Source organism: Amphiprion ocellaris, chromosome 22, assembly GCF_022539595.1.
Source record: "Amphiprion ocellaris isolate individual 3 ecotype Okinawa chromosome 22, ASM2253959v1, whole genome shotgun sequence".
NCBI classification, from domain to species: Eukaryota; Metazoa; Chordata; class Actinopteri; family Pomacentridae; genus Amphiprion; species Amphiprion ocellaris.
In genome coordinates this window covers 2,816,289-2,841,250 of record NC_072787.1, presented here as the reverse complement: position 1 = coordinate 2,841,250, position 24,962 = coordinate 2,816,289, and the positions used below count along the sequence as shown (strand labels likewise).

At 40.6% G+C, this 24,962-nt stretch overlaps 1 long non-coding RNA gene across 1 annotated transcript; it reads right to left on the bottom strand.

Moving 5' to 3' along the window:
* Positions 1-17,408: 17,408 nt before the first annotated feature.
* On the bottom strand, positions 17,409-20,013 carry LOC118470700 (uncharacterized). Its single transcript, XR_004847825.2, has 2 exons — positions 18,580-20,013; positions 17,409-18,365 (listed from the first exon to the last, which is right to left on the bottom strand). It is a non-coding gene; the product is annotated as an uncharacterized LOC118470700 (long non-coding RNA).
* Between the last annotated feature and the right edge of the window lie 4,949 nt (positions 20,014-24,962).

Here is a 24,962-nt window from a genome sequence, read left to right as displayed (position 1 = left end):
AGTCTGAAAGACAAAATTAGATCTAGCTACAAAATGCTCCAGTGGAGATGAAATAAACCAGGAAAACAAAAAGCTGTGCCCTTGATATATATCTCTATTCTAATCATGCTGAATCTATGTCATCCTTTTCTACAATTATCTGAAAACTGTAATAAGCAAAGAGACTGAGGATGACAAGAGATGGGCAATGATAATCACAATAACAACAATAATAACAATACTGCTTATATTTGGCGAATTATGACCACACAAATACTGTTCAGTTAAAAAGCAAATGATTCTAGTTATTAAATGGACCAGCAGTATAGTATAAGTATCAAAATGAACATGGCAGCTAAAACATGTTTTCCCAAAATGTTCCATGTCAGGTCATGCTCATTGGGTTTTGATGAATGGTCAACATGAGGTTTTGTACAGAATGATAGCACAATACTGACATTAAACTGTCTGAATATTATGTTTTGTTGGAGAAAACCTGTTTTTTCTGTTGTTGTTGTTGTTGTTGTCGGTTTTTGTTTTTTCCCCACACTAACACTGACATGGTATCCTGTGGACGGATTGGTTTATTGCATGGTTCAACATGACACTTGGCTGGACGTGACCAGCAAAGGCTTTACATGTAATCATTCACACAACTGCAAGAGGTTGGCAGAATTTAATCTGGATTCCATTGCCTTTTATCAGAATGGATTATATACACCTTTTGCTTACTAGAAGGTACACTTTGTCCTATTTGAGACATAATTATTGGAGTTGTGACATTTGACAATAACTGTGTAATGGGCTACTGATTTTTAAAGTGGATGAAATGGATTCTCGGAGGAAAACATGTCTGCAATGGCTTATAGAAAACATTGTAAAAATATTTCAATTCAGACTGAATGGGGAACATACTTGTATATTTTAAAAGGAGAAAAATTGTGTGGGAGTTGTGGCATTACTGTATATGGACATCTTGACCAGTTTATAACACATCAAAGACACCGATACACACGATGCCAGAGTAGGAGAACAAAAAGGAATACATGTTCCAGGTCTGTCACAATGATGCAAAGTTTGTGCTCTCAGAAAGAGGCCAAGGGATAGTAGACTTCCAGACACTTACACACTGTCCATGTTCACACGTAGTCTAAGACACATTATGAGTGAGTGATTGGCTCACATCCCCAGTCACTATTCTACACAGAAAGACATGGCCATCAGAAACATCACGATCAGCTTCCAACCCTGGATTAAAATCTTTATAACTACATCAAAAGAAGACTCACTTTTGGTCACCTAAAGTTGAGTGAGGTTCTGGCAATGCCACAGCTCACAGCAAATTGATATCAAGACGAAGTAAGACACACATTCTGTTTTCTTGAACATCGCTTTTCTTTAGAATAACTTGCCAAAAGAACCACTAAACACTGCTGTCAATAATCTCTTCATCATCAATTACAAAGTACAGTTTACCTGATCCATTATTGCATGCATATTCATGTGTCCACAAAGAAATTAATTTACAGTTAAGGTTAACACTATGTGTTTTGATCATCTGTCTATTAGGAGTACAGGTCTTTAAACTATGCAAAACAAATTGTACAATTTTATATTTATACAAACAACTAGGAAATATCTAAAGAGTGTAACTCTGTAGGGGACATCTGGACATCAGCCCTCCCTGAGGTTTGTGCGAGATCCCCTCCTGAGTTATGTTATCTTTTAAAAGACCATACATGAAAGCACCATTTCTAGAACTATTATAGTTCATCTGTGACCACAAGGAAAGAAAGAAAGAAAGAAAGAAGATTCCACTCTTCCACAGCTGTTCAGACCTGCTTCAACACCATCACTGTGTCTATCAATCATCACTTCATCGTCACAAAGCGCACAGCAATAACTTTCATTCACTGAAAACTGGAACTTGGGATTTTCTAAATAATTTTTTCTTTGCAAATCAAGCATTACCAATTTTCAAAATTAAACAACCATTAAATTAGTGGCTGCTTTCAGGTTTTGTATATCCATCCATTAATTTCAAAACACAACGTTACAATGTAACAATATTACAATGTAATATGATGTTGTCTCCCTTCCATCAGTCTCATTAACATCAGCATTTTGTTTGTGTTGCATTATTGTCTCCTCTTAGTGTCGTTTATTGTTGTCATGGAGTAAATAGTTTATTGTCTGTCACAATACCTGTGCATATTTTGAAGTTCAGTGCTTCAACTGTTTGTTGTTCACATATTGGTCCCTAAATCACATAGATGCCAGCAGCCTTTCAGTATTTCACATTAAATCATTTCATAAGTCATTTCAGAAACTCTCCTTGATCGCACCCCACAAAGAGCTTCACAGTATTTTTACAGTAATCTCATTTAATGATTTAGCCGATCGAATAGTAGTAGTAATAGTATTTTCCTGAGTCAATCACAGGGTAGAGAATCTGACTTTCTGTTTTTATTTCATCTGGTTAGAATGAAAAAGAATTATAGATCATTGTGAGTTTCAAGTATATGCACTCACAAGCTGGCAAACTCTGAAATGCTGGCAAGTGGTAATGAATTTAATTACTACACAACACAAGTTGAACATGAATGTCATTAGTTTCTCCCACTTCATAACCAGCTTTAATGGGGTGATTTAGATTAAATACAGAAATCTACTTTTGTGATTGTTAACTTTTATCAATCGAAATATGAACTTTCAAAATCAACAAAACTATAGCAGTTTAAATGATGTTCAAATGATTTGACCTATTTCTGAGAAAGATCAGATGTTACTAATGAAGCACAGTGGATTTAGTTGTGTTTCTATCCATCATGTTCAGGTCGGCATTCCTCTGTTATGGTCTCTGCTGGAACTTCCTGCTCTTCTTAACCTACCTTTCAGCTGCTTTTCCTCCACACACCCCTCTCCTGCAGTCACCACCTGTCACCTGTTCCTGCCAGTGCTCAGACTCCACCCACTGGCTCTCTGTGCACCAATAGTCAGCCTATCAGTTACCTGCTTGCTCATTCAGCCACACACCTGTTGCCTGTTTGCCCATTTACTTTCCTTATAGTCTGTTTGTTATGTTGCTTGCCAGACTTTTTGGGTTATTTATTTATTTATTTATTATGCACCTGCCGGCTTTGAATCCTGTCTGCTCCTATGTATTGTCTTTTCTGGGTATTGACCTGCCCTGTTTCTATGTTTTGGGTCTTTGCCTGTTCATGTGTGACAGTAAAGTCATTGATTTTGCCATACTCCTGCTTTAGCTTTGGGATGCTGCATGTGGGTCCTCTCTCATTTGTGACAGTCTGTCTATTGCAGATTCTTCTCTCCAGCTCAGATGTTGACATTCAATCAAAGATAAGCCACGTACAAAGTAGTCATTAGTTACTTACTTAGCTAAAATACCATTCTTTCCAATGCATTACGTGATTAGGGACACCACTCTCTCAATTTGAAATATGCTGTGGAGCAGTAGGAAAATCTCTAGTTAAGGTTGTTTGATGCAAACACATGATAGCACATCAAGTCACATGACAAAATGCTGCAGTCTAACTGAATTCAAAGTTTTTTGATAGTTTGTACTAAAACATAAAATGCCACAAGTGTCTTGACAGGTCAGATTAGATTAAGTGGGGAGCTCGTGCTCGATCAACTCCATTGCAGCAAGCTCCCAGGAAAATCCCCGGTCAGTGTTGGCCATCTGGCAGTGCTGCTCCATCTACCTCAACCAAGTTAATACCCTCTGGGACGCACCCAACCTGCAGGAGTCTCAGCAATGAGGCAACGGCGAGCAGAGTCCATTCTGCAAAGTGCATCGAATCACGTTGACAGTCAACGTCCAGGTCTAACATCCATAACACAACCTGGAAGGACGAGAACTCTCTCTGAAGACCATGGTCTTAGTCCTTCCATGTAGCTATCAGGAATGCCAAACACTCCTGTTAAGCAAGTTCATCACCCCTCAAGCACGGCCCAGACAGGGTGTCTCCAAAGTGTTTAAAGGAATACACAGAAGACATTTGACACATTAAGACTGTATTAATCTGCTAGTGTGTGTGTGTGTGTGTGTGTGTGTGTGTGTGTGTGTGTGTGTGTGTGTGTGTGTGTGTGTGTGTGTGTGTGTGTGTGTGTGTGTGTGTGTGTGTGTGTGTGAAAAAGTCTGAATAGTTGATTTAGAGAAAGAATACAGTTCCTCCATTATCCATGCAGTACACTGAATTTCAGGTCAGTTCAGTTCTATTTATATAGCACCAATTCACAACATCAGTTATTAAAAAGGCACATAGTAAAGTGAAGACAAAATTAGAAAATCATACAGAGAAGCCCATCAAATCCGAGGTTTGCTTTGGACTCACTTTTAGCAGCACTTGGCAACAGTTGGAAAGAAAAATTCACATTTACCAGGAAGAAACCTCCAGCAGAATCATGCTCAGGGAGGACAGCTCAGTAGAGGTAAGGGTAAATGAAACAGACAACAGCATAGCAGGTAGAAAACAGACTAACAACGCCCAAGAGAACAATAAACATTAGAGAGGTCAGTGAGGTCACTTACTGCAGATCAGCAGAATATAGCAACCAGAGGTACCTGCAGAGGAGGGGATAAAACACAAGCTAGAAGAAGGGACAAGACATAAAGATAGTGACATACAAGAGCGAGAAAGTGGACAGTAGAGGAGATGTGCTTAGTGTATCGTGTGAGTCCTCAGCAGTTTAAACCTAAAGCAGTATTACTAAGGCATGGTGCAGGTCACCTAAGCCAGCTTCAATGTAGGTTTTAGCAAACAGAATAGTGTGAAGACTAATTTTACTTGAGATGATATGTCCTTCCTGAACCCAAACTGGCAACTGGTTCCACAGCAGAGGAAGTAAGTAATATAGGAAAAATATAGTATTTCTTTCTGGTTTCTGTTAAAACTTTGGCTGCTGTATCTTTGGAACAGCTGGAAGGTTTTCATCAGTTATTGGGACATCCTGATAATAAATAATTGCAATTGTCCAGTCAGTAAGAAACTCCATCCAAGTTTTTGTAAGCTTCCTCTCACAGTCTGAGGATATCCATATCAATGTGCTGTTCTATTAACAGGACTTAGATAATGTGTTGTTAATGCCTTGGTGCAAGATAAATCAACTCTCAAACTTCATGCTACAGCAGGTTGGAACTCTTGATGCCGATGACACATGAAGAATCAGCATTGTATTAACACAAAAACACAGCTGTTTGTAGTGTTTTTGGGTCATCAGAATAAATACAACTTTTAGGAAACAAGTTACCTCTGTAAAAAGGCTTGTTAAATATATAAAGAAAGACAAAAAATATATATAAATAAATCAAAAATGGAGCCAAACACTAACTGCAACCAAGTGGGTCCAGTAAAAGACTGTAAAAAAAAATGTGCTGCAGTATTATGCAGTGACTTACTGACCTGAGCTAGCATTTACAACAACCTGTCCTCTCTATGACCTGAGTCAGAACAGGAGTCTTTATACATTATACAGTCATGCAGCTCTCATACATAACACAGCATCACCATAAAGTCTGTAACAACAAAGCCTTTTCATATCATCCATAACATTTTCATAATGTAAACGGTCAGGTTGCCAGGTGTACACTGTGCCTGGGTTCCTTGGAGTGAAAGACATAATGTTTTCCAAGAAACAGAAGCAATGGGACCTCACACATCCACACACACACACACACACACACACACACACACACACACACACACACACACACACACACACACACACACACACACACACACACACACACACACACACACACACACACACACACACACACTGCAGGATCAGTGGGGAGCTATGAGACCTGCTCTGGCATAAAGGGCACCAAGTCATGCATGTATTCATGCAGCCCAGGAGCACAGAGGCCACCTTGATCTCCGTGTCAAACACTGCTGGCTTTGCACAGGAAGTCAGGACCTATATACCACTTCAGCCATGTAGCTACTGCTATGGCACTATGCTAGTTAAGACCTACACCTGTTGCTTATGCTAACGTTTGTGCTGTTAGTACTGTGAATTAATCATCATTGTGAGATAAGCATTCGAGATTGTGAAGTTCATGGGTCATCACACTAATAGGCTAAAATATAAAATGATGAAAACATTAGAAATGCAATAATCCAGTTCCAATTAGTTTAGTTCTAATTAGAATACATGCAAAACATATGTATGTTCCAAACATAAGTTCATTTCCTTACAAGTTGACAACCCAGTAGCCAAATGGTCAGTGCATACCACATGGGTGCAAATCTAATCAGATTTAGACTTAGATTTAGACAGACTTTATTAATCCCAGTGGGAAATGCTGTTGTTGCAGCAGCTGGATATTCAACAGAGGGGTAAACAATAAGATAACACAGAATATTAGGGTTGGATATGAAGTGATGATAAAATAAAATAAAATTATAAAAAGATTAAATATAGAGAATATAATATAGAAAAAATAACTAAATATAGAATATATGAATGTGATACAGAAATGTGCAAATGAACAGAATGTGCAAATGAGAATGTGCTTAGATGTGCAAATGACATAAGTAGGTGCAGATAAGTTTACAAATATAATGAAGGATTTTAGGATGTAAAATGTCCAGGATGTAAAGTGGTTTCATCAGCAGACAAAGTGCTAGAGTCCTTTTGTGATCTGCCAGATGCAGATGCATTGAAAAGTCTTATTGCTGTGGTGAGGAATGACCTCCTGTACCATTCCTTGTATCAGTCTGCTGCTGAAGCTGCCCCTCAGATTGTCCACAGCTTTATGGAGGGGGTGGGAGATGTTGTCCATGATGGCCAGCAGTTTGGTCGGCATCCTCTGCTCCACCACCTCCTCCAGGGTGACCAACTGGCAGCCAACAACAGACTGTGCATTCCTGATGAGTTTATTCAGTCTCTTGCCATCCTTCAACTTGATGCCTGCACCCCGGCACACCACAGCAAAGAAGATGGCGCTCTCACCACGGACTGATAAAACATCAGAAGCATGGTGTTGCATATATTTAGGGACCTGAGCCTCCTGAGGAAGTAGAACCAGCTCAGGTCCTTCTTGTAGACAGCCTCTGTGTTTGTGGACCACTCCAGCTGGTTGTCCAGACTCACTCCCAGGTACCTGTAAATGTGGACAACCTCCACATCAGTCCTGCTGATACATACAGGACAGGGTGGCGACTTGTTCCTCCTGCAGTCCACCACCATCTCCTTGATCTTCGTCACATTCAGCTGCAGGTGGTTCTCACTGCAACCAGCCCACCAGGTTCCTGTATTCATTCTCCCCCCTGTTCTCCACACAGCCTACTATGGGCGTGTGATCTGAGAATTTCTGCAGGTGACACGACTCAGTGCTGTACTGGAAGTGCAAAGTGTAGGTGGTGAAGAGGAAAGGGGAAAGCACAGTTCCCTGGGGAGCCCCGATGTTGGAGGTCAGATGTTCAGACACACAGCTTTGTAACTTCCCAAACTGTGGTCTGCCCGTCAGATAGTCCGTAATCCATGTGATAAGGGGAGCGTCCACCTGCATGTCCTCCAGCTTGGCCTTCAGCAGTTTGAGCTGGATGGTATTGAAAGCGCTGAAGAACATGAAGAATGTGATGCGGACAGTGGTGTTGGGTCTGTCCAGTGCAGAGTATTTCTTCTGCAGCAGACAGAAGTTTGATTCCTGTCCAGCCAGACCTTTATTGCGTGTCATTCCTGTGGTCTCTTTCCTCATATTTTTCTCTCCAACTACTGCTCCTTTCTGATAAAATTATGTGAAAGGCATTTGTTTTGTAAATATTAATTATTCAGACCAAATGTGGGGGTGAAATCTGGGTTCACACTGTCAAATAAAATAAGCACTACTATCAACTAAGATGGGTGGTTCTCTGGCTAGGAGGGGAAAAAAAACCCTCTTAATTTCTTAACCTGTGTTTGTTTTCAAATAGTGTGTAAAAACAGCTCTTGTTACCTTCTGCAATACACTTGAGAAGATCTTGGTTCTAAAGTAAAATCTTAAATGCTGGCTTTTCTGTGTCTGATCCAGCCCTGTTTGGCCCACTTAAACTGTGTTTCATCATATTCAACAGTGAGAGCTTCCTTGCAGGGGAAAGGTGTGCTGCTCCATCCTGCATGGCTGAGCATGGCCAACCTGTGGTGATCTCTTCTCACCAGTGTCTTCAGCAGCTAACAGTATAGCAGTATAGCAGTTTACATGATATTATCTCATATGAGCTTTTTTCACCTTTATATTTTTAATTTAATTGTTTTTTTTTTTTTTTTTTTAAACTCTCCTTTTTCATAAAGCTTGTAGTTAGGGGTGGTTCAGGTGACCCTGAATCATCCCTTAGTTATATTGCTATAGGTCTCGACCAATATGCTGAGGAACTTTCTATAAGGCACTGAGGACCTCTCCACTACTCTCTTCTCCTCTCAATACATTTGTAAGCCCCTGTTAGATGTTATTACATTTGTGTTCTCTCTTTCCTGTACTTTGTGCTTTGTACATCTCCCTCTGAAGTTAACATCTCTGATCTGCATTTACTGGCCTCTTCAGTGCTTATTGTATGTTTGTTTCTCAGCCAGTGGAAGTAGATGGTTGTCCTCCTCTTTTTTTTCTTTTCATTGTTACCAAAGTGGTGCTCAAAGGAAATCAATTAGATTTGTTAGGCTTCGCCTTATTAGGTAAAGTGCCCTGAGATTACTTATGTTGCATAATTGCACTACATGAATAAAACTGAATTGAATTGAACTGAATTAAACTGAAGTGAACTGAACTGAATTAAGTTTTCAATTAAACTTAATTGATATTGACATATGGCATAAGTTGCGCATACCTAGTGTCCATGTTTACATGCATGTGAACATGCAGGAGTGATGACAGATGAAAACTCCTGGGAGCCATTTGGGTGTTGAATGTCATTTGTTGATGGCCTTTCAGAAGAGGGCCCTGGCCATGCTGGCACAGGGAAAACAACTGGCTACAAAGCCAGACCTAAATGAAGCAGGAAGGATATAGAAACTTGATGATCCTGCAGTACTGGCCCTCTGGATCAACCAAACACACAGACAGAGTTGGTCTGAGAGGGAGACTCTCTAAGCTGTAGATCTATGCAGACATGCTTTAATCAGACAAAAATACAAGCACAATATTGCTAAAAGTGTACACACACACACAACTCACACACTCTCACTCAAAGGTCCTGGATCACCATTGTTGATGGATTAAAAGTCCAGTTTGAATGAACTCAGTCAAGAGAGTAATAAATGTTTCACTGGTTCCCCTGTCACTTGTCTGTGTGTGTGTGTGTGTGTGTGTGGGTATGAGTTGTGTGTCTAAACCACGCCAGCAGCCCAGTGCAGTGTACTCAGCAAGATGTTAAAGATAATCAAAGGCAATGGCCCTGCATAAACCCCCACCAACTGGCAAGCTTACAAAAAGGTTGTTCACTGCTTAATTTCAATTACAATAAAACAAAACAAAAGATAAAATAAGTTAATGTTTATTGATTGTCTGGAGCTGTGTATGTGTGTGTTTGTCAAAGAAAGCAATTCAGCTTACTTCACTCATTATGCTGCATATTGTAGTTTTGTTAGAAATACATTGTGTAAGATTTAGTGTATGGTCAGTTAAAGACAGTAAAGTCAGATCTAAATATATCACTACCAGATTCCTCATGGGATACGAACAGCTTTGCTTTTATTGCATGATAGCATGTTAGTGTGCTGGTGTTTATGTCACAGGAAACAACTGCTTTTGATGTTTTTTTGATGATTTTACTTATGTCAGGAGGCTGACGCTAAACTGAAGTATTGGAGTTAAAACAAGTGAAATCACATTTGATTTATATTTCTCAATATCACTAATTCAAGGACCTCAATTTGAAAAAAGAAAATACAAAGTCTCCTCAGAAAGAGTAATAGAAGATGTATTTAATACAAATGTAGTGGATGCAGCTTTCCCCCAAAGGTCATAATAATTTTCATATACCCAGAAGTCAAGGCAGAGGAGTGACAGCAATCTTCCACTGAAACTCATTAATCACCCTGAGACCAAAACTTAGCTAAAATTCATTTGAAAGCCTTAGTCTTAGTCTCACACACTTGAATTGGAAAACACTATATCCAGTTCTGTTAGGTGTTGCATATCACCCACTTACCCCTTACTCTGAGTTGCTGCAATCCAATTATGTGACCATCAGCACAGAAATAGTTAGTTTGAAGACTTTCAGTTAGGATTTAGAATGCATCAGTCCATCTTATATTCAAGACTTTATTGTACCATATTATCCTAACTTAGTGCCTTGCTCTCAGAGTACAGGTTTACTTGTGGTTCCCAGAGTTTCCAGAAGCAGAAAGGGAGGCAGAGCCTTCAGTTATCAGCTCCTCTGTTGTGGAATCAATTCCCAGTTTGGGTTCTGGAGGAAGACATCGTCTCGACTTTTAAGATTAGGCTTAAAATTTTCCTCTTTGATAAAGCTTATACGGTAGTTAGTGCTACTCAGAATCACCTTAGTTGTCCCTTTGTTATGCTGCTGTAGGTTTAGACTCCCGGGGAATTCCCACGATGCACTGGGCTCCTCTCTACCCTTCCCTCTCTCTATATACAGTTATACATATGCATCATTATGCATCATTTTGATAAGCTTCTGCAATGTCACAGCATTTATTTCTGTCCAGAGATGCATGAATTTTTCACCAGGATCTTATATTGATGATGGGAGAGTCGGACCAGTTGGCTCTGTGGAGGACAATCTATGTGTGAAAATGACGTCTCATGCTCCCTGATCCACTCATTCTCAATGTGAGCCCCATGAATCCTGGCATCGTCATCTTGGAACATGTCCATGAACATCAGTGAAGAAAAACTCCATTGATGGAAAGACCTGGTCATTCAGTATCTTCAGGTAGTCAGTAGTTTGGAAACATAATGTTGCTGAACCTGACCAACCTCAGATCATAACCCTAACCCCCACAGACTTGTAGGTATTAGCCATGGTGAGGGCATCACTTCATCCACCTCTCTTCTTACTAGGAATGTGTCATGCGCAAAAGATGCAGCTCTCAGAGGCGACACCTTGTAGTGAATCAGAAGAACCGACTCCTATCAAGAGAGTCGACTCCCGACTTTTTTAATAGAGTATGGAGTTTAATACTGATCCTAGGTTTAAGAAGCTTGCCTTGAGTGACAACAGAGCTGTTGACAAGGTACTTCAGAGAATAAGTGTCATGGCCCCCTCCCTGGTCCCTGCATCTGCCCCCACCTGACCTCCCGTGACCTCCTCTTCCCTTCTTCTCTCCCTCTTTTGTTGTTCTCCCTCTTTATTTCTGCCTTTCCCTGTGCTTCCCTCTCTCCAGCGGCTGCAGGTAATCAGTCTTCAGCTCATCAGCAGAACTCTAGGCAGCTGCAGCGCAGCACACCTGTCCCATCTCCTCAGCAATAAAAGCCGGTTCCACACTCCACACCCTGCCAGATTGTAGCTTCAACTCCTGCAGTTAGTTTGGCTCCAGTACGTTCAGCTCTTGGTGCTTTTTGTGATCTTTCTAACTCCTCTTTCCCTGTTGACAGTCACCCACTGGCCGTACTGCCCAGTGCTGCATCCCTGCCCTCGATTCCTCAGGCCCCCTCTCCAGATTCCCCCCCAGCTCTGTTCTCCCGCCATCCCTCAGATTCTCCCCAGCCCCTCTTCAGATTCTCCAGCCTCACTCTGCAGACCAGCTTTCCCCCGGCCTTGAACTGCCATTTGGACCGTCTCTGCCACCCACCCACACCACTGGTGCTGTGCTCCTGGGACGTCGGTCTCCAGGAGCCTATCCTGCCCTAGCCCCACCCTGCTAGTGAATTTATTAGTTAAGTTACCCTTTCTACCACCACTCAGTTTATTCCTGGCTTTTGTTGTTTAATTATTTAGACCTCAGTTAGTTTTCCCAACCATGTTTAGTTCACCCTGCTGTTTCAGTATTGTTTAAATAAATCGTTTGTTTTCACCCAATCCTGCTGTGTGTCTGTGTGTTCTCTGCTTGGGATCACCACAGCCTTCGTGACAATAAGTGCAGCAGCAGCAGCAAAATGTGCCCCCAGCAGCCAGCCACCGCTACCATTAGAGGGCCAAGTGGAGGAGCCACAAACTTGTGCTGTGTGGAGGCTCTTTGATGAAAGAGCTACAGGAGATGCTGTAATGGAGGTGAGATCATATCTTGAGGAGCCCCAATCCAACCAGCAGATGACCCACTGAGCTGGAGGCAGGCCAAGGCCTCAGTCTTCCCCCACCTGGTGAAGCTGAGGGAGGGAAGACTGTATTGTGGCAACTTCTGTTCCATCTGAGAGAATCTTCTCAAAAACAGGGCATATACTCACCGAAAGAAGAAATCGTATCAGCCCATCCAAGCTAAGGGAGCTGAATTTTCTGACTACCAAACTGCACTGAGGACATTTGTGCTGTTTGAATACCAAGTTTGGTTCTGTTCTGTTGTGTGGGTTTGTGTGCAGTGTTTTGTTCATTTGCTGTTTGTGCAAAAAAGGTTAAATTAAAATGTTAAACAAAAGTAAGAATGCCTGCTTTTGTAACCAAAAAAATACCTAAAATGAGGCAATTATGAAGCTTCTGATAAAAACACTGAATGCAAAAGGGTTTACCAGTACACAAATCATTCATATTTGCCAGGTTAGGTTAAAATATGAGGCTAGAAGTAATACTAAACTAGGAGCCGTGTCATAGTCGAAAGAGTCGGCTCTTCTTTGAGAGCCGTGCCAAAAGAACCAGCACTGAAAAGAGCCAAATTCCCCATTACTACTTCTTAAGCTTGTTTTACGCTTGCCGTGTCCGTGAGGTCCATGCAGTTCTGTGCGGACAAATTACATCATTTTCGCAGGAACACCCCCTCACATGGCCCTTCTCAAGCGGAAAATTTCCACGTCACACACCTCTAAATTTTTCTAACTACGTGGACAGAGACATGTGGAAAGCTGGCAGAAGAAGAGGAGCTCCGAGCAGCAGAAGTTCAGAAATCCAGACATTTATATGATTCATCACACAGAGATCACTGTGACAATTGGGTTTATCAACCATTTATGGTGTGAAATTAAAACTGCTGAAATTCAACTGTTTGCTAAAATGCCACGTTGTAAGTGATGTAAATGCTGTCAAACTTCTTCTACTCTAGTTAGTACTAGAGTAGACTAAGTAGACGTGTGTTTGCAATACACTGCCCCCTGCAGTTTGGGAGCAGAGGCCGCATGGAGTATAAAGTCACACACGGTCTCCAAGTGGATTTCCACGTGGCTTGTTTGTGTGAAAAGCAGAACCTAGTCTTTACCCTGATGCCCCCATCACTTTGGAACATTACTTGAATTGAATTGAACTTAATATAGACTTTCAGACTGGGCAAAACTAGTGGATCAAATGGCCCACAGACCGGCAGCATCAAGCAGCTGCACAACACTGGAGAGAATCACATCCTGAGCTTTTATTGTGTTTTGTCTGCAAAAACACTTTTTGTTCATGATAGAGTAACATTGTGGTTTTAAGTAAATGTGTAATATATATAAAAAAGCAGTCTTAACAATCAAGTTTAAAAATTGGAATGAGTTTAAAGCAAGTAAAACAGGACCAGAAAGAGTCATTTAAATGAACGCTTTAATGGTGTAGTCTCTAGTTTGGATAACAGAAAGTAATTAGAGAGCCTGACATTGTGTTTATGTGTGAAGCATATCCTAAAACCCTTTCAAGTAAAATTATTTGGGTTCATTAAAATACAGAAGAACAATCTGATTGGTGACATCACAAGAAGATTTATTTTATTTATTTATCCATATTTCAAAAAAGACATTATTCACTTTTTTTGTCAGTGTTTAAGCTCTCAAAGCAGCATTTAGAACCAGCTCACAGGGTTTTTTTTTTTTTTTTTTTTTTTTAACAATCTTTAAAGAGGAGGCAGGTAGCCTACTGGTGATAAAAGCATGCATTACATTTTCAGTGTTCACCAGAGTGAGAAATGGCCTGAACTCTGCCATATTTCTAGGATGAGAGAAAGCAATTTTGGATACAATTCTGATGGGGTGTTCAAACTTAAGGTTATAGAGCAGACTATTAATGCTGACCTTATACCAATTTTTGATTTCTTGTTATGGGGGGAGCTGGAGAACCCAAGTGCAGACACAGAGAAAACTGGCAGACAAGTGAATAAATGAGTTTTATTTAACCAGATAACTAAACCAAGACATAAATGGAGAACTGAACTAGGGGGAACAGAACAAAACCAAACTACTCTAAACTCTACAAACCAACACTGCGAATACAAAAAAAACGGAAGTCTACAAAACTAAAGTGAATTAACAAAACTAAGCTCCAGAGGGGTGCTCACAAGATGGGGGAAACTGAACACAGAGGGGGAAAACAGCTGAGGGAATCCAGGAGCAGCAGGAGATGGGACAGGACAAACAGGCTGGAGACAGAAGTAAGGCTGGCGAGAATCAGGGAGAAGATCAGAGTCTATGTGGGGTAATCTAGGGGGGAAAACCAAGTCCAAAAGTGGGGATGTGAGTCTTTATGATCCGGCAGAGAGTATGTGAATGAACAAGGCTTAAACAGTGAGCAGGTGAGATTGTGGGCAGGTGAGCTGATTACTGCAATGCAAGTCACCTGCAGTAATCAGCTGAATGCAGGCAGGTGAAGCAGGTGATGCAGGGAGGGCGAGTGACAGGGAGAGAGAGACAGGAGGGAGAGATAACAGACAGACAGACAGACAGCCAAAGAGAGACAGATCAAAAGAGAGAGACAGATACAGAGAGACCAGGAGGAAGAATGAAGGAGAGAAACAGGAGCTGGAGCAGGGATCATGACATTTCTAGGGATTTTATTTTCAGATCTCATCAATGTTTTTCTTATGGCTGACAAAAACAACATAAACAAATGACAAACAAAACTAAGACACCAATGACAAAACTGTAGTGTTAAAAATTGTTCATACTCCTTGGATAATAGCACATTTTTGAGAAAAAGCAGCTTTTGTCCTCTTTTGTCAGTACTTTATGCTGAATGTGCATAATGGAAACTCAGCAGTAAGACACTAGAACTAACAACAACTCAATAATCCTTCAGTACATTAACGCTTGTTGCTGCGAGTGTGTTTTCAAATCTATCTCGTGGTTAAAAACTGCTGAATGGAGCTTAAACTGCAGGTTCTTTAATGATTTTGACGTGGCGCCAGTCTTGTCTGGGCTGTAGCTGGGACACATTTCCATCAGAAATTAAAGGCTGTGACTACAGAAACAAGATTATTGATAGCTCTTGTCTAAAATGTGTTACACATTTGTCTTGTAAAGCCTTAATTTGATGCTGTTTGTTTTATTATTAACAGTTGTCAAAGACCTTAAATAAAAAAGGAAAAATAAAATTCAGATATTGTACTCTGTGTTTGAACAGCGTATTATCTGCCAACATCTGCATTTCCCTAACTCTGTAGCTTTTTTGCATTCTTAATGTAACAGTATGACTTTTTTTTGCCATATTTTTGTTCATTTTCCTATTACTGAATTTTTGTCATTTCATAAGTGAGTTTTAACCTTGAACCCATGAAAATGTCCAGATTTAAATACCTTAGATACGTTTCTGACACAGTAGACTCTTTCTGCCATTTATACACCAGAAACTAAAGCTTTGCAGTTCATTTTTGTAATTGCCAAAGTCCTAGCCCTGTTCTGTACATCACTGTAATAGCTGTAGTACATTATCATTTGATGTCACCATGGGCACGACTAATAAGCACCCATAAATGCTTTCATTATAATGCATGCGGAACCTCAGTCCAATCCTTACTGAAAATGAGCAAGGATCTGATGTGGGATTCAGAGGCCTAATTCATCCCTTTAGTGGCACTGTGCAAGCCTCCGTCAACCAGCTGGGGAGCATCATTTATGCTAACAGGGCCTATGGAGACTCAGGCAGAAAAAAGAAAGGAGAATATGATTAACATAATACTTCATTTACATACCAATCCTGGCAGCCAAACAAAGACACACATACATACATACATGTAAACACGCATGCACAAATATACACCGATCAGCCACAACATTATGTTATGACCACTGACAGGTGAAGTGAATAATATCAATCATGTTGTTACAAAGCAACATTCTACTGGGAAACCTTGAGTCCTGACATTCATGTTTATGTTTGACATGTACCACCCACCTAAACATTGCGGGTCAAGCAACCCAACAAACCCTCCAATCCCCATGGCAACAGCAGTAGATGCCAGTTGCTATTCTCAGCAGGACAACATACCCCGACACACCACAAAAACTGCTCAGGAGTGACCCGGGGAACATGACAGAGCTAAGTTGTTCACCCCGGGTTCCACACTCCCCAGATCCAGATCTTATTGAGCATCTGTGGGATGATCCAGGATCAGCCTGATCTAGGTAGATCCCACCCTGCAACCCACAGAACCCACAGAACTCACTGCTACCATCCTGGTACCACAGGACATCCCCAGAGGTCCTGAATCCATGAACCACTGGGTCAGAGGAGTTTTAGCAGCATGAAGGAGACCAACACAGTATTAGACAGGTGGTCATTATGTTATGTCTGATTGGTGTACATGCACATACTTTGTGGTAATTTAGAAGAGGCAGCATTTTGTCTTTCCACCCACACATACACACAAAGAATGTAGGTATAGGCTTCATGTATGTGTAAGTAAAAAAAAAAAATTACACACACACACACGTGGAAATACCTATATGCAGATTCACACATACTCACATCCACAGTCATTGAGTGTCCCAGCTCTTTGTTTGATGCCTGTATGGCTGTGGCTCCTTTTAATGAGCTCCAATGGCAGTCCAGAAGGATTCTAATTAATCTGCGCACACACAAAAGGCCTGTCTCAGTCTCTCTTTTGCCCCCCCACTCCCCCTCTTTCTCTGTCTCTGTTGACCTCTCTCTGTTTCCTCACCCCCCTTCTACCTCCATGCACTCAATCTCCAGCTTTTGAGAATCTTTTTTTCCTTCCTTTCACCCTTCTATCCCCAATCTGAGGTCGATATAAAACCAAGACATGTATGTGACAGGAGGTGAAGGCCATAAGAGGAAAATGGTTGATTTAATTGCACCAAAGATGGCTATTATTACGATTGCAATAGCTATTTATAAAAGCAGCAGCAGCAGCAGCCAGGAGTCATCCAAGGCTCCCCCACTGCCATCCACCATCACCCACTCTTAAGTGCCCAATGTTCAGCTAGCAAAGGTCGTGCCACTGTTGTCACCAGTCCACAAATGAAGACACTAATGAAAGGTTTGACGTTCTTTCTATGGCCCAGTAGCTCCATAAAGATTCCCCCATTTACTGAAAAACCACATTTCTCTTTCATCCTTATTAGCCTAGCATAGGGCTTTGAGCTAAGGTCTTGAATAATCAAGAAGCTGACATGAACAAATAGGAGATTCATTTAATAAATGCAATTGTCCAAAACAATAGCTTAATTTATAAAGTAACGTTTTGAGGACAACATACACAGTGTAAACATCAGAGCACCAGAACACTTTTCATCTCTACACTTTTTCAAATCTACATATGTATATTATTTTTGTAGAATAATTGTGAGATGTGTGAAAAGAGAGCTCCATTGCTATAAAGTGTTCAGCTGGGGGAAGAACAACCAACAGATCGGACAGTCCAGCTTCACCAAAGTAATTTGAAAGAGAAAACAAACAAAAGTACATCATGAAAACCTGTGGCAGACAACGAGTTGTCTTACTACTCTGGTGAGAAAAATATTTCATAGTCTACAGAAAAAAAAATGTTCAAAGCGACAAGATTAATAATCTGCAGCATCAATAGCCGTTCTATGAGTCTGTACATAAGCAAAGCACTGCTGTGACATCAACATACAAACATGACAGTTTAGTTGGTACAAATGTGGGTGTTTTCAGGGGATAGCAGCATCTTCGAGATACCTCTCCAGGAGAAAATGAATATCTGAGCAAAACTGTTGTCAAATAGTGGTCAACATATTTTAGACTAAATGAAAGGGAACATAGAGAGGCTAAAAACTAGACTAAATATCATAAAAATAAAACAACAACAACAAAACAAAACAATAACAAAAAAGCATGTCCCATAGTCAGGACAAACTAATTCATTATTGTCAGCAGTATGTTGGAAATTGGAGGAATCATAATAAAATTTATCTTTTTAGCAACTTCAATCAAAATTCTAAATACTTCTAAATTCAGATCTTGGTGGGGACGCACAGATTAGCCCTTACACAGCATGTGAATGGAATCAATAATATAAAACTGAAATGATTTCCCTCAAATGTCTCCCCCAGGTCCAGTGGGTCATCTCTCCTACCCAGTTCACTCTCTTCACTGCTGCTGGGTCACCTGGTAACATACAAAAGTCTCACCTTGACAGTGTTAAATGAATAATGAGTGATGGCATATGAAGGCCTTTTAAATTAGTTGACTGTAATATGTAGCACAAAATGAACACTTGATGTCAGTTCAATATTCAGAATACACCTACACCAGGATCTAATGTAGAAATGATAAAAAATGCACAAAGGAGATTCCATTAAAAGAAATCATATTAACTCACATGCACAGTATTCACTTCCTTGCTGTGAATTTGATGAGAAAACTGGCACCATTAAAGCACCTCTAAGAATGATGACTCCTGGAAGAAAGACACAAAACACAAGTCCAAAACATTATTTTTACATTCCTACAACAGTATAAGTGAACCAACACAGTAAAGTTGCGGCTGGACAGATAAAAAATTAGATGAAACTCACTTTTTTACCTTCATGAATCTGAGGGGAGCTTCAGATTTGGACAATAGTTTGCTGTAGGGTCTGAGGTCTGTTTCTGTCTGTAAACCAGTAGATTGTTCACTCCACAATACCACAATGAAGGGGAGCTGGTGTCTAAGTGAAGGAGTTTGCCAGTCGGTCTATGTTCCAACCCTCACCTATGGTCATGAGCTCTGAGTAGTTAAGGAAAGAATGGAGTTGTGGATACAAGCAGCTAAAATGAGTTTCCTCCATGGGCTAGCTGTGCTCAGCCTTAGAAATAAGGTGAGCATCTCAGACATCCAGAGTTAGCTCGGAGTAGCGCTGCTGCTCCTTTGAGTTGAAATGAGCCAGCTGACGTTGTTTGGACATCTGATTTGGATACCTCCTGGATCCCTTCCTTTGGAAGTTTTCTGGGCACCTGGCAGGAGCCTGGAGATGGAGGGATTACATATTTCATTTGGCCTGGAACACTTTGGGATTACCATTACCCAGTTGGAAATGGAGCATGGTGTTGGGAAGTGGGACATCTGAAATGACCGGCTTAATCTGCTAAAATGGATGGACTGATATAAAAGAAATATGCATTTTATCCACTTTGAGGTGCTGGTATGAACTGTTGGTTTAAGCTTACTATCTGTTAGCAGTTTTTAGAACACACTTGACCTACCATGTTTAACTACTGAACATCAGATTCTGATTTTATTCCTTACCTAACCTTAAGTTCAATTACGGCACCAAAACTAACCTTAGTCCTAACCTTTTTTATCCCTAACCTTAAATTAATCCTAATAAAACTGACACTGAAATTAATTCTTCAAAGGGACCATAGAGAATTTTAGTATTAAAGACCAGTTGAATCTCCCTTCCAGGATTTTTGTCTTGTATGCACGTGCGCACACACACACACACTCACTGTGATCACTGGTAGACAGGATTTCACTTTGTATAGTTTGCAGTGGTAGGCCAGATGTGTTAATGCAGGCAGTAACAGGCAACTGATTACCTGCCTCCTGCTGTTGGCAGCCTGCAGAGATGCCATAGGATGCCATTGACTGAAGTGGATACACTGAGCTGCTTTCATATTGGGTTGTAGGGGTGCACCTGTTTTATTGGATACATGACAAGGCTTTATCTGTTACATTTTTTTTCTCTCGTTAGGGAATTCAGTGTCAGTAGAATACTGTGTGGCAGCTCAGATTCTTGTGAAAAAAAAAAGAAACATATACACCTGTTCTCTATTAGAGGTTTATCCTAATGGCTACATTGCCATTGCTATTGATGCATATATATATATATATATATATATATATATATATATATATATATATATATATATATATATATAAAATAAAAAACCTACCTCTAATTTGCAGCAACAAGAAGTACAAGATAAGATGTATATATACTGGTTCTTTTTTTAAGGTTATATAATTTCCCAGAGGTTTAATATTTTGTCGCATGTTTTTGTACTTGATAATTCCGCTCTGTTGTAAAGTTAAACAAATACTAAATGACCAAGCATTGTCAAACAGTAAAATGGTCTGCCTGTAATTCATATCTTTGTTGTAAGCGTTAGGGGACCAAAAAAGAAGTTATTTTATTCATTATATATACTTTGAATTAATCAGCCGACTAATGAGTTACCAGAATTTTTTTCTGCCAAATATTGGAATCAAATCAAAAAATCCATATCGGTCGGGCCCTACTAAACAGTACGCTGTGATCTCAGTGGGAAATTTGAATACAAAAAAACCCCCAAGACGGAACAGTCGACTGACATACAGTAATATACGCAGTCTGCAGGAAGGAGTTTTCTTTTCACTAAAGCACTTCCAGCTTAAAGTACCATATTAACGCAAAGCATGTGTTAGTTGCAGATTCTAACATGAACCTTTAAAAGGTGTTTAATAAACACCTTACGTGCATATATATTCTCTTCATTCTTGAATCTGTTTGCTCATGCACAATGAAACAAGATTGATTTAGATAAAAAATGAATGATATATAATTGTGATTAGTCAAAATTAATCCACAGCAACCTTGTGATTAATCTGATTACAAATTTTAATCATTTCACAGCACTAATAAAAACATCATTCTGGGTTAACAGTCTGTATCAGGATTTTTTTTTTTTTTTTTTAATCAATAAAAGCATCACAATTTTTCCCCTCATTGCTGACAAGGTTGCTGGCAAGATACAGTGCAGTTTGTCCATCTCCAGATCAAATAAAGATATTTCAAAACAGAACAAGAAAGCATCCTTTCAAACACTAAGGTATGATCAAATTCCAGTAATCTCTACTGATTCCACCTTAAAACACGGGAAGCCTTTCCAGAAACTTGAATATATCTATACTCACTATAAAACTGTACAGATAAAGGCCTACATTCAACCCAAATGTCTGCAGTTAAGACAGAAAAGTAGATCCAGTCATCCTCTCTCTCTCCATGTCTGTTTCTCCTTGGCTCTGTCTGCTTACAGGTACCACTGGAAGATGTGGTGAATAATAGAGTTACTTGGCATTTCAACCACTGATGATGTGCTCCCTCTTTCTGCAAGGGCAAAAGACAGGACAGCAGCGATTATGCATACCAATCTTTCCCAAACACTAAAAGCCATGTGTCTGTCATTGCTAGTTCTTACAGCAGGCTGAAGGTCAAAAACTGAAATGCAGTTCTTGCCCAGTATATGACACTGAGTACTATTCCTGTCATAATATGGTACTGAAACACTAAAATATACTTTTTTAAAAAATGGATTGCTGTGTGGCTGTTCAATAGAAGCCTATTACAACAGTTTGATGCAGACTAACTCTCTTCTGTTGGATAAGTAGTGGGATAGAGTTTCAAGGTAGATAATGTGTGCACACTACGCACTGCACTGTTCACCTTCTCCCATGATGAATGGGTCTATCGCAGAGCAAACCATGTGTATTACTGTGTGTTGTATGTGCTGGATGGTATGTCACACACATGGTGGGTGTTGGATAGTAGTCTAAGCACCAGACAGATTAGAAAAACGATTTCCTAGAGATGCTGACACACACACAATGACTTTTCTTTTTTTCTTTTCAGTCATTACACACCAGTCTGAGCTTGCTGTATTTTTCTGTGTTAATTGTACAGCAGTGGAGGCTGGCAGCATGCACACTGTCAAGGCTTGTTAGGGGGTTCAACTTCTGGTAAACAATGATGCCGGAGCTCAGAGGGAGGACATTGTACTTTTGAACTAAGCCCTGGGAGATGGTAAAGCTGCAAAGCAGAGAACACACTGTTGTTCTTCTTGGGTAAGTATGTATTATGTGACCTAACAATGAATCAAGCCAGGGCTGCAGCACTAATATGTGGGATGTTCTCCCACTTCCAGCTTTTAACTGCTATTGATGGCCTCTCAAACTAGAATTTGGGGACTCCCAGGTGTGGTAGAGGGGGGATGGGATTCCCCCAAAAATCTGAAGAAAGTCCAAGATTCAATATTTAACTAACTACAATTTTAGTAAATCAACAAATCTAAAACAACATTTCTATCACAACACTGTATAAAATTAAGGATTACCTTGATGAAGAAAATAGCTCACCTTTTGGTACTAGTGTCACGTGCCACCCCCTTCATTCCATTTCCCACGATTATCCACAATTCTGCTATCTTTGTTTTTTGTTACTGTCTGACCCCGACGAGAGCTACATAACAGGTTCAGTTGGCATCAGCAAGCGCTGCCTACCTGTATGGTTAAGGGGACATTAACCCCTTGGTGTAGACTTCACCAGATGGATCCCTCCTCAGCAGCCAACGGACTCATGCTGTTCATGCTGTCTTAGCTGAAGACTGGAAAGTTGGCTGCTATCCTGCAAGGTGTACTGGCAACACAGTGTTAGATCCCGGTCCCTCCATGGATCTTGGGCATAGTCTGTAATGTGCTTCAGCGTCCCCCTCTTTTGACTCTCGTCGCTGATCTGAAATGGGTTTTCTTCAGAACTGCATTTCTGTTAGCCACAAGGGGTCAGGTATCGGCCTTTGTCCCAACCTGGCATTCCTGCTGAAGACTTGATCTGAATTTCATGTATCTCAGTCAGTTGAGCTGTAGTCACTAGCCTCTTAAGGAGAAGATCAGGAGGACCAGCACCAGTTTTTGCCATTCCTCATCTAGGCTTAGATAAAACACATCCTGTGCACACAATCTGTCACGAAGACTGATTAACTCTTGTCTGCTTTGACCTCAGCAAATTGGGCAGTCTTGGCTGTTGTGATGGACTGTGGACACCATTCAGGAGATGTGTTTCCCTGGTGTGCAAGTCACATCCTGGGTACAAGCATGCTCACTTTGTGGCGTAGCTGCCACATGGGCCCCATGGCGGGGAGCCTCTCTCACTGGCATATGTGTAGCAGCCACATGGTCATCTCGGTCCACTTTTTTCTTACATCCATTACAATACAGCAGCCAGTCCCTCCTTTGGATGGGGTGCTGGATCTGTCTTATCAATGGATGGCAGGGTCTGGCCTCTGTCCACCTTCGTTGTCTTCCCTGGTCAGCTTAGCAGCACTTGAGTTGGAATAGAATAAAAGATGAGATAAAATAAAATAAATGATAAAATACACAGTATACGAAAATGTATAAATACTATCTAGAAAGTGTAAACATGCAATGAGATAGTGCAAAGAAAGATGATTGGATTCACAGATATTGGTACAATACTGCACATGGTTTGTTTGTGTGGCAGTAGGACTGTAGATTGAGTTGGGGGAGAAGAAGACTACCAGTGTTCATTTAGTTTAACAACACAAGACAGGAAGCTGTTTTTCAGTCTTGTGTGTGTGTGTGTGATTTGTTCTGTATCTCCTGCTTGAAGGGAGGAGTTTGACCACATGGTGAGCAGGGTCTGATGTGTCATGGATGATGTGGAAGGCCCAGTTTTTACATTGGGCCTGGTAAATGTCTTCAATAACTAACAGATGAGTCCCAATAATGTTTTTGGGAATCTTGATGTCTCTCTGCAGAGAGTTTCTGTTCACTCATGGTACAGCTGGCATAGCATGCTGTTCCAGCAGTAGGTTAGTAGACTTTCCACTGTGCATTGGTAGAAGTTCAAGAAGACATTCTGGGGCAACCTGATTCACTTGAGCTTCCTCTGGAAAAAGAGATGTTGTGCTTTACTGATGACAGTGGAAGTGTGTGTTGTCCAGGAGAGGTCTGCTGAGATGTGATCCCGAGGGACTTGAAACTGGAGACTCTTTCCACGGCCTTGCCATCCATGTAGACCAGACTAGGATCAGTTCTTCTGCCCTTCCTGAAGTCCACCACTATTTCTTTTGTCTTCTTGCTGTTCAGAAAGAGATTCTTGGTAGAGCACCAGTCTGTCAGATTTACTACTTAAAGCAGAACAAATGTAGAATATTTTTAAAGTAACAGACACAATTTGAATAAATAGTCTTATCCTTGTTCCAATTCATAATGCATGAAGTGTCCTTCAGAGTTATGAAGTCTACGAACGTTTTCCTAAAAGTACAAAAAGGTTAAAAAAAAAAAAAAAAGTCACATTTGTGAACAAAGACAGAGGACTGCATGGTATTACTGCTTAACATTACCTATTCAGAGCATTGTGCTAAAACTCACTAAAAATATCCTACAAATGGAATATATTCTTACCGCAATTTTGGGACTGTGCACTTGTCTTTTCTACTTAATTCTGTCCCTGCTGGAGAAGCTGTTTAATTTGACTTTCATGATGGCCATCCTCTCCTGCAACCTCTGCTCCCTCACCTCCAAGGTGGCAAAACACCAGTCCAGCTTCTGCTCCAGCTGTGCTATCTGGAGCTGTGATATCTGGAGTATATACAACAGACAGCCCACTGATAATGTTCAACAATTTCGTCTCAGTGTCTGTTGTGGGATGGAGGAAAAAGTCGATCATATCCAGGCTGTCCTAGCTGAGGAGTTTGTGGTGAGTCGAACGGGAGATACCAGGCAGTCATCGTAGAAACTCACGTAGCTCAGACAATTTGTTTGTATTTATTTGATTGTGTATTGCGCGGTTCTTGGAATGCTACCATGTCCTGCCACCTGTCTGGCCTGCCTTTTTTGTTATTTGTTGTTGTATGTAAGCTGCTGAACACTTGAATTTCCCTCAGGATTAAAAAAATATTACCTCAATTTCCTTCGGGATTAATAATGTGTATATTTATTTGATT